The sequence below is a fragment of the Gorilla gorilla genome, chromosome 22, assembly GCF_029281585.2.
Source record: "Gorilla gorilla gorilla isolate KB3781 chromosome 22, NHGRI_mGorGor1-v2.1_pri, whole genome shotgun sequence".
Taxonomy (NCBI): Eukaryota; Metazoa; Chordata; class Mammalia; order Primates; family Hominidae; genus Gorilla; species Gorilla gorilla.
The window spans coordinates 22,725,505-22,740,265 of record NC_073246.2 but is presented as its reverse complement, the minus strand read 5'-3'; the positions used below and the strand labels follow the sequence as shown (position 1 = coordinate 22,740,265).

The following is a 14,761-nucleotide window of genomic DNA, read 5'->3' as shown; positions in this document are numbered from 1 at the left end:
ATTATACAAGGCTGTGAATCCTAGGGGATTCACATGATTGGGAAACATCTTAGAGGCTGCCTACTATTCCCAACAAGTTTCCTTTCTACCTAAGATAGCCAACATTGTCTTCTATTGATTGCAGTCTTACCACTGTAATGGATAAAATATGTAAGCAGTACCCTTTTGTTCTGTATTCCTATGTGGTTTTTTGCCATTATGATCTTCCACCCAAAGTCCAAATCTCAGAGTAATGTTTATCACCTCGCCCTCCCTAACTCCCTACATCAAATATCTTTCTATATTCCAATCCTTCAGTTTCTAAAACCACTTCAGTTGAGAGGAATCTTCATGACTGCACTCTTCTATCTTATTATCTGAATCTTTTTCCTCTAGAATTTATGCTTCCGTTCCTGCTTTTAATTTCCTGAACATTTTCCATGTATATAATTATTTCTTGTTGTTCCTATGGCTCTTTCAGCCTGAAACACCTTTTCCTTCATCTCTCCAGTCCCACATTACACTTCTCCTAGTGTGTTCTTTTAGGGCCAGCTTAGTCATCACCTTACCTAGAAAACCGCTTCTGATTTCCCAAGTCTGAGTAGTGTATTTTCATTGTGGACTCACAGTGTTATCTGAATCTTTGTTATTGCACTTCACACATTATTATACTACCTGATATGTGTCTATCTTCCCTGTAAGACTGTGAAATTGTGGGTTAAAACTTTACTTTTGTGTTTATCTTTTGATCTTCATGTCTTGCACATACCTCTTGTATTATGATTTGTATTATAATTCTCAAAGCATAATAGATAAGCTGCAAACAAATTTTATATCAACATCCTACATGATTCAATAAAGATAGTTATATTTGCTCATAACTAAAATTAAATAGCATGAGAATCTATGTGGAGAGTAAGTCGTTGAAAGTAACACTGTTAAAGTTAGGGCACACATTGAATTGGAAATTCAGGAATTCAGTAGTATACTAGGAAAATAATGGAGAATTAAAGCAATTAGATAACTATTTTATCATAATTGCAAATCCTGTTCAATTATATATGCAGTTTATTATATGAAATGGTTTTATATAAATTACCATAAGAGTAAAGTTAGAGCTAGTGAAAACCTGAAGATTAGCAGAGGCTTGCAGGGCACAATGAAGACTTTGCAATTTTTGATGATTAGAGATTACATAAACTTAATGTGTAAGGTTGTTTCTAAAACTCAAATATTAGAAATGATTGATATCCACATGCCATACATACAAGGTAGAGCTAGAGGACTTAGTGATATTAAGAGATGTGTGTCGTCACTAGTGATGATGACATACAGTATGACTTCCAAGTGATACAAAGGCCATGAGGCTTGCCTTTTCCTTTCTCCTTTACTTGAAACACCTTACCTTGACTGTCTACATTTGCTTTTTTCCACTAAGAAATTAGGTTCTTACTCTCAGCTAAAATATAACACACTAGAAAAGCATTAGGAGATATACCTAATGTAAATGACGAGTTAACGGGTGCAGCACACCAACATGGCACATGTATACATATGTAACAAACCTGCACATTGTGCACATGTACCCTAGAACTTAAAGTATAATAAAAAAAAGAAAAAAAAGAAAATTATACTTTCATTGAATAATTCTCTAAAGGCTAGCTTTCCATCTAGATTTTTTGAGCAGCAAGTTTTATGCTTTGTAGTGTTTGCCTAAATATGTTTTTCTCCTGAGTTAAACAAAGTTTATATTAACATCTCAAACTAAAATTTATCCAATTAGAGTAGACAATTTCATTGGCATACGTATTTAGACTTATTCACCTCTTTTCAAAACCTTATCTTCACGTTAAAATTACTTTTTACCTGGCCCTTTTTTAATTTGTAAAATATAAATGTATCTCTACTGATTATCTTGTCAGCAGATTCTTTAAACATCTTTTATGAATGTAATATTGAAGCATATAAAAATTTTTAATTTAATATTTAAAATATTTATGCTTATATAATATTCATTTTATTACAAATGAAAACAACTTTTTAGACATTAAAAAATTTCAATAGATATTTCCCATCAGAGAATATTTATCAATAAAAAAGAAAAAATCATGCTCATGCTTCATTTATTTTTAATCAAATTTCAATATTTGAGTCTTATTATAAAGATTCCACTTTGTGATTCTTCATATTTGTACATTTTAATCAAATATACATTGTTCACTTTGACAATGTAATATCATTTACTTATAGAATAAATTTACACTTCTCAGTCCCTACTTATTGTCATCACTTGAAACATTGGCTATTTTTACTGGAGAATGTAGCATAAAAATGGACAACACTTTTATTCTTAGAATTTCCTATTTTATCTTTGGAAACTGATAATGTTATTCAACCATGCTTCCAGATTTTTATACTATTTGGCATATTCTTTCCAGAGTTATAAAAATCTGCTCTTTGCATAATGAGACTTCCTTTAATATCCACTTAAAAACCCACAGAGATCATATTCTTTAGATAGGTGAGTAATTCAGGGTAATTTATAGCTTCAGAACATGCAGCACACTTACTTTTTTTGGTGTTAACTGATTTCTATATATTCCACCTAATGGTCTGCTCTTGTTCAGCCATCTTTAATATCTTTCTGATTTGATATTTGTTCCAACCATCTAGTTCTCGGGAGTTTCCCCACAGAGCTGTAAACTGAACTATTTTCAACATCTTTATTCAAATTTCGATGCTAAAATTTAAAGTGTATAAAAATCATGTTGAGAATCTTTCCTGTTTTAAGTAAGACATTGTGAAAATAATAAAAATATATTTTACATAAATTGTACCCTTTATACTTGTGAAGCTCTTTAGAATTTATTTAATTATTCATTTATTTATATCTTTTGAGACAATCTGCTCTATTGCCCAGGCTGGAGTGCGGTGGCACAATCATAGCTCATTGCAGATTCAGCCTCCTGGGAGATCCTCCCCCACTGAGTTTCCTGAGTAGCTGGGCCCACAGACATGAGCCACCATGCCTGGTTACTTTTTTTTTTTGGTAGAGCTGGGGTATCCTTGTGTTGCCCAGGCTGGCCTCAAACTACTGGGCTCAAAGGATCCTCCCTCCTGGGCTTCCCAAAGTGTTCGGATTACAAGTGTGATCCACTTCGCCCAGCCATGAGTCTCTTTAGATCCAATGGATAAAGATATTCAATTTTGGTAGAATTGCTTAAAGCAAATAATGTGAGACACATTTCTGAAAATTTCTCTCATATCTAGATGAGGATATGCTTTAATATAAAAAAACAAATTTCTTGACTATGTTTGAAACTTTAAATAGAGCATGTAAGACACTTGCTCATCTGTTTTCTGAAAACCTTTCCCTCTTCACCTTCTCCTCTTTACTTTTTGATTTTTACATTCCAAAGTTCTAAGCATTCAGGGTTGTTCAGCACACCATGTCCTTTTGTGTCTCCATATATTTTACTATTCAGATTCATGTGACTTTCTCAACCAGCGTCCCCTCTCTTTTTAAGTATTGTTAATACTTATAAGATGTAATTTTGAATGGATCTTTCCAGTTGCTTTGGCTTTTTCAACTAGAATTCAAGAATGAAGAAAAAGAGACACTCAATATTTTATATTCCAAAGACATGACCAAGAAACTATAAAAATTATAAGCATAATTGTTTCTGAGAATTTATTAACAGATGGCCACGCTGGTTCTGGTATTCCACAACCATCACCCCAGGTCCCCACCTAACTATCTCCATCTATATAGCCCTTAGGGAAAAGTAAATGAAGAATTATGTTGCTTTGGGATTTCTGAGATGTTTTATTTTCCATTTCCCAAACCAAGGAAGGGGGCAATCTCTTGATTTTGAAGTAAGCGTGTGTGTGTGTGTGTGTGTGTGTATGTAGGGTAGCAGAACAGAATAGATGATCACTTGAGAAACTCTTAAGACTTGAAAATGAGCCACTAAAATGTATTCCGCTGAGGCTGGAATATCATTTGAGCCCTGAGCAACATAGCAAGACTTTCTCTCTTAAAACAAAAAAGGATCCTGAGCCTCTAAGATGGAGGAAAATATGTTCATATTGAGTTAGAGTTTAATAACTGGTGCGATCTGAGCATCCTCAAGCTCTGTGCCTTCTGGGTCACCATTTAACACTGAAATAACACAATTTCCTTAATTTTATCCCTTGTCTTACCTCATTGCAGAGATCCCTGCTCTGTCCTGAGTTCCCCTGAGCATTCTTATGGCCCTGACTGCCACATTTTGTGTATATATAATATATATATAAAATACATATTATATACACACACACTCTTCAATATCAAGAGATTATATACATATGTATATTTATATGTGTTTAACTTTTATTAAAAGGTCAGGGGTATTAGTGCAGGTTTGTTACATAGGTAAATTTCTGTAATGGGGGCTGGTTGTACAGATTGTTTCATCACCCATGTATTAGGCCTCATATCCATCAGTTGTTTTTCCTGACCCTCTTCCTCCAACCCTCCACCTTCCAAAACACCCCAGTGTGTGTTGTTGTTCTCTTGTATGTGTCCATGTGTTCTCATCATTTAGCTCCCACTTACATGTGAGAACATACAGTATTTGGTTTTCTGTTCCTGTGTGTGTTTGCTCAGGATAACGGCCCTCAGCTCCATCCATGTCCCTGCAAAGGACGTGATCTCATTCTTTTTGATGGCTGCATTGTATACAGGTAGAGGACACTGAGATCTTGATCTCTGGCAAGGAGTTTGCTAAATTGTGGAATTAGCAATATAACCAGGCTGGGGACAGTATGGGTAGAATATTCATAGGAAAACTTGACATGTATCACCTGTTTGTTGGGGACAACTGTGAGCACAGAGCCTGGTTCTTTCTTTGCTAGAAATATTTGAGGGTGAAATGCTGGTTTAAGCAGCCCATGTCTCCAGAATGAGAAGGGATAGTCGTATGCTTGAAAAGGAGGAGAGAATACCTTCAAACCCAGAGTTATTAACAGCCTTCAAAAACCAATGGAGGATGTAAAAAGCCCTTATAAATTCTTTAATCAAAAACAAAAAAACTCAAGACTATTTTCCCTGCAGATATATTATTGTTCATATGTCTTTTATTGAAAATATGGCAGAACATTTCAAAATGTATTTCTGTGAATGTATTCTTCACATTCCTGAATACATTAAAAATGTAATCAGTTAATCTATTCAAACTACATAGTTAACAAATATACTAAAAATATATTCTTATATTCCAATGCTGTATTTATTGGGTACATTTATTTATTGAGTTTGATACTTACGAGGGATATATTATTTGTATATAGTCTTTTTCTCTTAATGCAAGAACTGAGAGATAGGATAGAGATATATTAACAATACTTAAAATGCTGTTATATAAAAAACAGAGAACTGGATACTGGAAGTTAACAGAGAAAAGTTTGTCCTAGAACCAAATCATGCCCTCCCCACCCCTCATCCACCACTCTAACAATCTGTAGTTCAAAACCTAGTGAAAACCCAGCTACCTTTCCTCATCCACTTCACAATCCCAAGTACGAGCCTACTGAGGGAAGAGTAGGAGATAGGATTTGAGAAGGGTTGAGGTTAGTATTTTCATCCAGGCTGGGCAGAATCCTTAGAATATCAAAGTGAATGAAAAGTAATGGTACCATCCTAAGATATCATTAAGGAATCGGCTTCCCATTAGGAAAGGAAAATGTAAAACTGTACATTCTAGGTCGGTAAAAAGAGATAAATCGAACTATTTTGCATGTGTACATTCCACACTTGAGCTTGTTTAATAGCCATTCAGATCCCACATCACTGCTTTGGGAAAAGAGATTTTCGGGCAACTTGTTCTCATCTAGTCTAAAGAGCCATGAACTTCAGAAAGTGACAGAACATAACATTCATCTATTTCCTAGTTTGGGGGCATAGATATATTATTCCTTTTCTTAGGGTTTTAGCTAAATAAGAAAATTGGATCATTAATACCATCCTAGCAAGATGCATTTGGCACATGGTTGGGATCTCAAATCTATTTTTTCCTCTTAGAACAAAACTTTCCTGACAGACTTACTTTCTCTTTCTGGTAATCAGATTTTTTCTCTTTATTAACTTCCATTTTTTTTTACTCGTTATTTCAACTAGTGCCATTATAATGCTGTATTGTAAGAAATTGTAATCACAACATTTTTCCTACTACTTTGTCATCCCTTTGACTTTAGGCAGATAATAATGGTGGGATCTTCACTTGCCAGCACTATTCCTGCCATTTCAAGTCTGCAAACAATATTATCTGCTTGCTATGCTCTAGGTATTTGTGATGCAGATAGAAAATTGAAAAGTATCTCTTACAAAGGAGAATACAGCAAAGACAGAAAAATAAACAGGAAATTTCTATAGAATAAATGTATGCTTAAAGAGTATGACTGTTCAGGAAAAAAAGGCTTGCTTGAAGAAGTGGTGGTAACCCCATTTCAATGGGCAGTATGCATATTCTTTTGTTTTCATGTAGAACTAATGCATCTCGATCTTGAATGTAAGTAGAGATTAGGTAGTTGAAGGAATAAAAGTACATCGTAGGTCAGGGGTTGGGACTTTTTCTATAATAGGCCTAATAGCAAATATTTTAGGCATTGAAGGGCATGTGTTGCTCTTTACATTTTTCAACCTTACTCTTGTAGTGCAAAAATAGACATTAACAACATATGTGGCAATAAGTGTAACTGTGTTCTAACAAAATCACACAGGCAGAGGACTGACTCATTGTAGGCAAATATATTAACATGAAAGGGTAGATAAATATGGTTTGCAGAGGGATCTCTTTGTATCACCTAGTTTAACTCTCATCACTCTCAAACTTCCACTTTACAAATTATTAACAGCTAATTATTTGGTTATCATTGTGCCAACATTGATAACCATATTAATAACCATTGCTAAGAAAATTAACCCTAACCCTATTAATAACCACTTCTTTGGTTATTAATAATGTGTAAAGTGGCAGTTTGAGAGTGATGAGAGTTACACTAGGTGATACAAAGAGATGGAAGAATGAAAAACTTTGTCACTATTAGCAGATTGACTGTTGTCAGTAAAGTCAGAGTGAGGAATGATGGCTAAAGGGTTATAGTGATGATACTAGAAGCAGAATTGCCTAGGAGACTATTGAAAGGAATAGCTTCTAAGCTTATGCTATATAATAATAGAGAAAGGAGTAGGGTAGGCTGAAAATTCAAGTGGAAAAAACTTTCTTCAGCTGGCCAGATGCAGTGGCTCACATCTGTAATTGCAGCACTTTGGAAGGCTGAGGTGGGCAGATCACAAGGTCAGGAGTTCAAGACCAGCCTGGCCAACATAGTGAAACCCTGTGTCTACTAAAAATACAAAAAAAAAAAAAAAATTAGCCACGCGTGAAGGCGGGTGCCTATAATCCCAGTTATTCAGGAGGCTGAGGCAGGAGAATCACTTGAACCCAGGAGGCAGAGGTTGCAGTGATCGGAGATCGTGCCACTGCAACCCAGCCTGGGCGACAGTGTGAGATTCCATCTCAAAGAAAAAAAAAAGAAAAGTTTCTCCGGCTAAGCCTTTCCACTGATGAACTATCATAATATGTGTCAAGGTGACAATTAGGCATTTAAATCAGGGTTATGGCATATATCCTTTTAGGTGTATCCTTTTAGGTGTATATCCTTTTAGGTGTATATATATCCTTTTAGGTGTATCATCCTTTTAGGTGTATCATCTTTTAGGTGTATCATTCTTGAGGCTTGATGGAAATATATCCTTTTTGGTGTGTCATCCTTTTAGGTGTATCACCTATATCCTTTTGGGTGTATATATCCTTTTAGGTGTATCATCCTTGAGGCTTGATGGAAATATATCCTTTTTAGTGTATCATCCTTTTAGGTGTATCACCTATATCCTTTTAGGTGTATATATCCTTTTAGGTGTATCATCCTTGAGGCTTGATGAAAATTTATTTAAGGGGGCCAAATGGAGAAAGAACAATTATGAGGCTGTCCAAGTGAAAGCCGATGAGAGATTGTTATAGGACAGCGTTGATGACGATCGTGAAAGCAGGCAAATATTTTAGAGATAAATTTTGTTGAATTGGTCATGGATAATTATCATGAGAAATTGAAACAAGGTTGCATAATCTTAGTATGCTAACTTAAGCTCATTTTTGGATATTCAAGAGGTAAAAAATATCAAAGATAGAGAAAATTGGGTATATGTGTGTACAGGAAACTTAATTGTTAAAAATAGTAATATTTTAAATATTAATTAGATAAATAGAACACAGATGAATGATAATAAAATTAATGTCTCTCAATAGGAAAAGTGTAATTGATCATTTTCTGGTGGAATTTAATGCCTTGTTTTCTAAAGATTAAGATTGGTGACAGGCAGTGTTTATATGGCATTTGTCTTTTTTTTCTGAAGAAATTATAGACTTTACTTGAAATGTCAGTGTTATCAGTCTCTTTCCTTACAGAGATAAATGTTGCGTCACATCTAAATTACGATATTTTTATCCTTCTCAATAAGGGAAAAAGAGAGAAAGAGAAAGCAATATAGAAGAATGAGTCAAAAGAGTTGGATGAATGACTTTATACTCCCATGTAGCTAATTGTAAATTTTCAAGGGCAAAAAATTGACAAGACTTTAATAAGTCTTGCGGCTTTGTACATATATATTTTGACATATGCCTCTAGGTCGGTGCCGCAAACACATTTGGTTTCTTCCTTTCTGGGCAGCACAGTGCTATTCGGCATGAAGTATGACAAGAGTGATTGGTGGAGGGTCTTTCAAAGTATTTAGAGCCATCACTGAGGGAAGAATAAGAAAGAAATGCCATTTATAAGATCCAAAGAAGAACAAAGTCTCCATTAAGAACTGAGACGTGAACATCACTTAATGGTGTCTCCTAGCTAGTCTCATGTGTCACTTGAAACTTATTGAAACTTCAAGCACAGAATGCAATAGGGTGAGATTAAAGGTCGAAAACTTTACATTTCCTTTCTGGAATGAGTTTCCAGAAAGAATAGCTAAAGTTATGATTCATCTTGGTATTTTATTTGTAGTTGTTATTTTGAGGGAATGCATATCATGTAAGTCTCTACATTGTACTTACTATTTGGGGCATTGTGTCGCTATTTATAATTTACAAAGTGTTTTGAAAGCAAGATCTAGATGAGGAATAGTTCTAAAGTCATAGGACAGTGTCAGGAACCAGTTTGCATAAACTTCATCTTCCCCAACATATCACCAATCATCAAAAGCAGAAAGCAAAGTCGGAAAATTTCCTCATGTCATGTTAAGGAAATTATTGGTTTTTAATTTTTGCTTTTGAATCATTGCTTTTGAATTTTTCAGAATCTAAATAGTAGGGCATTTGCCACTTCCTCTAATATATTTGTCTCAAAGATGAAAAAACAATTCTGATCCATAGTAGTGAAGTCATTTAAATAACAAGGTTGTTTCCAATTGTATTATATACTTATTTACATTCCAAGTTTATTTCCCCAAATTTGAAAGTGACATATAATTACACATAATTTTAAAACTTTTGAAAAATTTAATAACATGTTAACTGAAAGATGTAGAAAGTAAATCTAATATAGATTAAAAAATACAAATCTGGAGAAACATAATCAGTTACAAGAGAAGTAAAGAAAGTACATGGCACAGAATTAAGCCTGTGATTTAAACTAGCTGCAAAGTCAGGATCCAAATTCCTGTTATGCAACAAATCAGCTGTAAACTTGAGAAAAATATTTTTTCTCTCTCTGCCCTATGTCATTCATTTGTAAAATCATCTACCTGCCACGAGTGTAGTAAAGATTAAATTAATTATGAGATATAAATTACTTAGAAAAACACATAGCACATATTAAATAATGATTAAAGGTTATCTGTTTTCAATTATTAGTTATTAATATTCCATTCTTGTAAAAAGAAATTTGATAATAATTTATTTTCTGTATTTTATTCATGGTTTTTCATGTCTATTTCCATGACATACAAGTTTAATATGGCTTATAAAAGTGACTCAGTTATATACAGATATTAAATTTCAAATGAAATGCTCTAATATAAAAATCATTCTGTTTCAGAAAGAAATTAAGTTACACTGTTTTCATGTAAATGTTCATGTAGTGATTGATACTTCTATTCAAAATAAAATGAAGAGTTGACATAATTCCTCAGCTAATATAGTCTCAAATCTTTATACTGAAAGTGAAATCGTTATACTGCATGTAACATTTGTTCTTGCTGGAAGTTGTCTAGAGTTATAGTAATCACAATGCTAAAAAACAGGAAATACATATTTAAGTATCTAGAGAAGTATTTAGGCATATAGATATCTTTAGTTATGTACATGCTTAGAAGATCATGTTCCCAATTCAAGTTTAGTATATATACATACTTTATATATATATATGTAATATATATATAAAATACATCTATGTATGTATTTTTTTACAGGTGAATGTATGTATATACATAAAGCTAAGTATATATGTATATTTATTATATATAGTAGATATATACCCCAACTATGCTTCAGTATTTAGAGATAATGCAACAGAAAATTACTGAAAACAACTTTTATTTTTAAGAACAAGAGAATATAATGTTTCCCAAATTAAGAGGGGAGCATTTGTTTGTTTCAACACTGAGGTACCTATGGCAGCTGTGTTACTCTTGCTACATTTCAAATTCCTTGGGTAGGATGACACCATTGTAGTTTACTGGATTCTTTCCTCTCTGTTTTGGTTTGTGTGCTTGGTTTTTTTGGAGAGTGACTGGATGTGTCTCCTGGTATATAAGCCAATGTAAACAGAACTTTCAATAGGTCATGCTTAATAAAGACAGAATGGATGCGATCATTCTGTTCAAATTAAGGTATCCTATATGCCTGTGGGTTAGATTAAAGGGCATTACTCTGATATTAACCTTGTTTTTTCAGTCTTTCCCAGATTTCCTAAACTTTCCAGAGAAAATGGTCTTCTCCCTGGCTCAGCAAGAAGATGAACTTTAAACACTGAGAAACTGGTCATCTCCCTGGCTCAACCAGAAGATGAACTTTAAACACTACTCTCAATGACTTGATGTTCCCATCACTACTCCTGTCATAAAGGGAGTGGACTCAGATATTGAGAATTTTATGATAGTGTGAACTGTCTGGTATGTCATTTAAGTAAGCCCGTTGCTGAAATATTTTCCATGTTATTAGAAAGAGCTGAAGAGAGGGATTGAGATGGCTTCTTTATTTTTTGTCTTTTGGGAATCAAAGGAACCTGGTTCAACAAGGGCCTACACCTAAGTCTCTTGTTGTACCAGAGTACAATTTAGGACTGCTCCTGAGGAAGGAATTAGCTAGAAATCTAGAAAGTAAGGGTAACAGATTTACAATAGAATAACAGCCTCAGTATTTTTGGTTCCTCTCCAGTAAAGATCACAAAGAATATTGCTAAATCGCTAAAACACCTTTGCAATAACGTAAGGGCTTACAACTATATACCAATGTAGCTCAGTTACTAAACTGGAGTAAAATAATTTCTCTTGTGTAGAAAAATTGGTTGGCTGTGGTTTTATAGCAGATTTGCAATTATTAATAGTTATGCCAATAATCGTTTAACAGTGCATATGTTAATATATATGGAAAGACAATGTGTATAGACAGATGTGTAAAATTGAAAAATAAACATATAACAAGAGAGAAACATCTATTGAACAGACAATATACATACACATCAAACACAACAGCAGTTTTAGTGACCATAATATTTATTTCTCATTTTTACATTGGTTACTTTACTGACAACTGAAAATGACAGTTGGCAATGCAGCTAACAGTTTCAATAAAAGTATAAAACAAAAGACTGTGTACAAAGCATGTGTCTTTCTGCTTTTGTAATCTTCCGTTGGAAAAAATTTACACACCTAAGTAACCATCTGTTTTCTTCAAGAAAAAATCATTCTTATTTCTCTCTCTCATCTTGAAAACAGCTGTCAGCCAGGAGGGCAGAGCTGAAATTTATTGCCACATCACATGAAGCCACATCACATGAAGCATAGAACAGACTCCGCTACTCCTTGAGATTCAAAACTTTGCCTCTCACAAAGTTACCTTTTATTTTCCTCTTGTTTGTCACTCTTCTCCCCTACTGTGCTCTTTTTATTTCTTTTACTATTAATAATAAAATCTGTGGATGACTGTATTATTGAATGCTTACCTTAGTACAATAATTCAAGAAGTATTTGAATATTGCATCATTGGCTTTAGAAAACAAATATTTATAGGCCATTTCAACTTCATATATATATATATATATTTAATTTTCACTAATTGAACGTACCCACAAAACTAGCATCCAAATCAAGAATGCAAATACTGCCAACATTCCAGAAGTTTCTATAATACTTCATTCAGATCACTACCTGCCTGCTCAAAAGATAACCATTACAGCCAGGCGTGGTGGCTCACACCTGTAATCCCAGCACTTTGGGAGGCCGAGGCAGGTGGATCACCTGAAATCAGGAGTTTGAGACCAGCCTGGCCAACATGATGAAACCCCATCTCTACTAAACATGGAAAAAAAAAATTTAGCCGGGCATGGTGGTGCACGCCTGTAATCCCAGCTACTCTGGAGGCTGAGGTGGGAGAACTGCTTGAACCTGGGAGGCAGAGGCTGTAGTGAGCCGAGATTGTGCCACTGCACTCCAGCCTAGGCGACACAGCAAGACCTGGTTTCAAAAAAAACAAACAAACAAACAAAAAAAACTATTACTCTGAATTTTTGCCTTTTTTACCTTCTGTAGTTTATTTTTTTCTTAGCCCTGATTCAATTATATCAGGCATTGTTAAAATTGAATTAAAATCTGAACACAGTGAAATGTACAAATATTAAGTATACAATTTGATGAGCTTTACAAATGTACACACCTCCATACATATCTCAATAGCGATAGAGTCATCCAAGAAAATTTCCTTGTGCTTTCTTATTATAGCCAGTCCATACACACCACAGACAAAAACGTTTCCTGATTTCCATTACCTTAAATTTATTTTGCCCAATTTTAGCCTGTCACATAAATGAAATCATGTAGCATGCGTATTCTGGGGGAGTCTGACTTCTTTCGCAATCAAGATGTCATTTCAAAATTTCATCCATGTTTCCTCATAACTCGGAGGCACCAGGTAGCTAATTGGGAACGATGGTTTGTAGAGTTCCTAGAATAACAAAGCTGAACACAGAAAGCTGAGTTTGAAGCAGAGACACAATAGCTTAAGAACTGGCACAAGCCAAGAGGTAAATATAAAGGTTATTATAATAATTGGTGACTTCAAAATAGCTGTGGTAGCCTCAGACCAGAAGCTAGCTCAAACAAACAAACAAACAAACAAACAAACCAAACACCAGCATAGAAACACTGAGATAACTGACATCAGAATTTGGAAGTTGGAAGATATTTCCACTAACTATAAGGTTAATGGAACTAGGTTGGGAAAAGTAATTACGCACTTGGAAATAGTTTACTTATGTAGTGGAGCAGAGTCCACAACAAAAGACAGAAATAAATTTCATTTAAAGTCTGACCCAGAGAACCCAGGTTTCTACTAACTGGAAAACCAGATAGTTACCATTATGATGGACAGTTGATACGTTCTGAGGAGGTTTTTGTACCCTTGCCCATAGTTTTACAGCCATTTGGGGATTTCAATTCTAAGAAATCAATGCTGCAGAGAGTCAGAAAGACTGAAAATGGTGTAGCAGTATAGAGTATTGCAACCTGTAAGCAATTTTATAAAAAAAAATCACTTTCAGCAGGGTGGATATGAGAATATTCTTGGAAATAGTGAATTCTCAACATCATGTTGTTCTTTATTTTAAATTATCAGAAAACTAAGCAGTAATCTTATTTGAGGCTGCATACAAGAAACCTGTGTTCTATGAATGCAATTGTCTTATGAGAATAGAACAGAATACCGTACTCTAAAGATAAACTTGTCAAATGTAGATATAGGCAAGCCTAGATTTAACCAGTGCTTATGTAAAAAGTATGCCCAGGTGGGGATATTCTTATATATTCTTGGTTGGTGAAAATAATGGATATGAATAAAATATTTTTCTTGCTATATCTGTAATAAATAATTTAATATAATAAAACAAAGGCAGTACAGTTTCTATACAATTTTCTATAAAGTGAAGAAAGTGATACCATAAAAATGCATGAAAAAAGCAAATACCTGAAAGTTATCTACTGCAGAAACCCAAATAAGTTGGTATATTTTTTCACATAAAAAGTGGACTTTATGAAAGAAAAACATAAATAAGTGAAAAATAGGCTGTTTGCCTAAATTTAAGAATTTTTGGTTGAAATTAGTAGAAATCCATTTCTACCAAGATGGAAGGGAGGGAGTAGGGGAACAGGGAGCTTTTATGAAAGTATCCAGGGCTGTGCCACAGAATTCAAGGGTAACCAATCTTCTAAAGGGACTCTGCAGAAAATGGAAAATCTCTGGGAATCTAGCGTGAAGTCACAGCACTGCTCCTTTAGGTATATGTCTTTGCATTTGCCTCCGTTTTCTGTCCACTGGGCAGCTGCACAAGCAATGCAAGCCTGACAATGTTCTGGGCAATGTTATCTGGAACTCCAGAGCAAACATCGCTTGCCAGTGTTGTTCCCTATCGAGATGAAATGTCCAGGCCTTTACATCCTCACCTCCGCTTATAACTGGATATGGACTGTCCTGGGTGA

The 14,761-nt window shown here is 34.4% G+C and overlaps 1 long non-coding RNA gene across 7 annotated transcripts in view; it reads left to right on the top strand.

Moving 5' to 3' along the window:
• Positions 1–14,030, top strand: part of LOC109024468 (uncharacterized) — a 62,596-nt gene extending 48,566 nt beyond the window's left edge. For 6 of the 7 annotated variants that reach the window (XR_008674767.2, XR_008674760.2, XR_002003970.2 and 3 more), the window contains one exon: positions 10,965–12,001. This is a non-coding gene — a long non-coding RNA (uncharacterized lncRNA). The other variant, XR_008674761.1, reaches the window with a different exon arrangement.
• The last annotated feature ends 731 nt before the right edge of the window (positions 14,031–14,761 follow it).